Source organism: Austrofundulus limnaeus, unplaced genomic scaffold (assembly GCF_001266775.1).
Source record: "Austrofundulus limnaeus strain Quisiro unplaced genomic scaffold, Austrofundulus_limnaeus-1.0 Scaffold5, whole genome shotgun sequence".
In the NCBI taxonomy this organism is placed as follows: Eukaryota; Metazoa; Chordata; class Actinopteri; order Cyprinodontiformes; family Rivulidae; genus Austrofundulus; species Austrofundulus limnaeus.
This window is the reverse complement of record NW_013952407.1, coordinates 5,502,899-5,505,443: the sequence shown is the minus strand read 5'-3', so window position 1 is coordinate 5,505,443 and position 2,545 is coordinate 5,502,899.

The window sequence follows — 2,545 nt, the reverse complement described above, 5'->3', positions numbered from 1 at the left end:
ACACACACACACACACACACACACACACACACACACACAAACAAACACACACATAGTGCGGGTTCCTTCTCAAAGTGTTTTCTCTGAATACTCAAATGATAATATGTGAGCACGCCTGTGATTTATTGTAAACGTTAAAAAAAACCTGAGTTACAGCAGGTTAAATGCCAGTAAGTCATTAATAGAGCCTCAAACATTTAAAAAGTACACGGTGCAAATTCATGAGGGGATTATTTCTGCAGACAACACTGCCTCCCTGTGGACAAACACCGCACTGCAGCTGCACCGAAAGCCCATGTTCCTTACAAATGTCGCAGAGGCAGCATTTTAATGTACAAATTAATGAAAAAGTATATTTAAAAAAATATAATAAAGCTGTTTCTAGTGGATGAAAGGGTCACCATGGTAACCATGCACCTGTGTTTTCCACTGCCTGACAGCAGCAATAATAATAACAACACATACTAAACCTCAAACATCAGAATCAGTTTTATTGCCATTGTCAATGAATTGGATTCACAGACTAGGAATTTGCTTCGGTGTAAATGTGCAATAGGTATAAAATATAACAAACAAAGAAAATACAACGGATAAATAATATATAATAAATATGTAAAAAACATATGTACATAAACATGGTTTGATGACTAAATTTAGCACAAAAAGAAAGGATTTTTTTTTTACTTTGGTAGATTATTTATTTATTGTAACAATGCTTCTTGGCAATAAATCATACACCAGGCACCTGACTGCCAGCACCTGAGGGTAACAGCTCWAAAACAAGTGTCARTAGCAACTGTAAAATAAGCTGTTTGGCAGAGAAGAGATGGCATTTTCATCCCACATCCTCAGCTGCTGCTCATCCCACAAATGCATGTTCCTTACAAATGTGACACGACTGAAAAGGGAAATTTACAGACTTTCCAATGGTAGACTTATTTACCAAGGAGCTTTTTTTTTTTTTTCAACAAAGAACCAGTCAACTAAACACATATTTGCTAATATTTGTGGTATAAGTCGTATAACAAAATACTGGACAATACATGGTTAAAACGTCTGATCATAACTGGTGTAAATTAGTTTTATATAAGAGAYCTGACCTTAACTTATACAGAGCCTCACACGAGAAGGGTTCAAAGACCCTTCACTTTCAGCTAAGCTATAAGGTAGGTGTTGTAGTCAAGACCAYCTAACCYAATATGTAGAGCTAATATTGACAAAGTCTTTGCGTGAGGACAGAGGAAAGAGTTTTGCTACAGAGGCAGATTACGTTAGTGAAGATAAAAGATAAAAGTTTAACATTGCACCACCTCTGAAAGTGAAGCACTGCAGAATTTACAAGTTGCTGTACGATTTCTCCTGGTTGTTGTTGTTGTTTTACAACCATGTTGTTTATGTAGACAAATTGTTTTACTTAAAATTTTGCAGACATCTACCGCTCCCAGAGAACCACAGTTCACTTTCCTGGAGTGCTGCATGCAAGTGATGGGGGTGGGGATGGGTGACAGCCAGTAACAAAAATACATGAGTCAGGTTTGGTTTGAATCAATGTGTTTTAAATCTAATGAAAACAAGATTGTTCACAAATTAATTGGACAATAATCTGGCTGTTTAGTGATATTTCCACAGTTGTGGTCTTTACTGGTCGTGAAATAAAATTCTGAGTCCTCAATGTCCGAGACTGAGTACAAATGCTGTTGAGTCCGAGACGAGACCAAGACCATCAAAAAGTGGTCTTAAGACCGGTCTTGAGACCAAGATCTCAAGTACTACAACATTACTTAAAGGAGGGTTATACTTTAAAAGTTTCTGGGTTGCTTTTTATTTTTAAACAGAAGGCTTCTGCTGAGACAGAAAATTTGCAGTAATATTACAATAAAAATAACCTCATTGCAATAAAAAAAGTAAATCAATGCATTTATCACCAACAAATTACAACTGTTTGATGGCATTAAACCACAAATCAAAGGAACATCATCTGTGACTTTGGTCTATGCGCAATTTATCTTAGTTTATAACAACGATTTCTTTTTTTTTTTTCAATGACCTTAGATTTTGAAAATGAAACCAGTACAGTTTTCATTCAACTCTAAACGTTTGATGAGTAGGTTAGAAATGTCAAAGTGATATACTAATTTAGAGCCTTTCAAAGTTTAAGTTTGTAAAAATAAATGTATCTGCTTCCTATTCACCTCATTAACAGCAGATTCAGTGTTTTCATCCAATCTACACACTGAGCATGCGCCACAGAGATCACGTTTCCTGCTGTGTCGTTAAATCTTTTTTTTTTTTTTTTTGTCATGTTGTGGACAATTTTTGTCTGAGATAATAAAGTTTGAAAAAAAATGTTGCCAAATATTTTAGTTCTTCTTTCCACCAGCAGGTGTCTCTCGTTCCTCTTGTCTCCCCTCGTCCCTGCTACAAACTCCAATGTTTACATTTCATATTTACCCACAATGCAGCGCGTCGCTTGTTTAGGTCTGAGCATTCGTTTCACACACACAATCACAACTAGCGCTGCAGTGCCTTTAATATGAATAAAGAT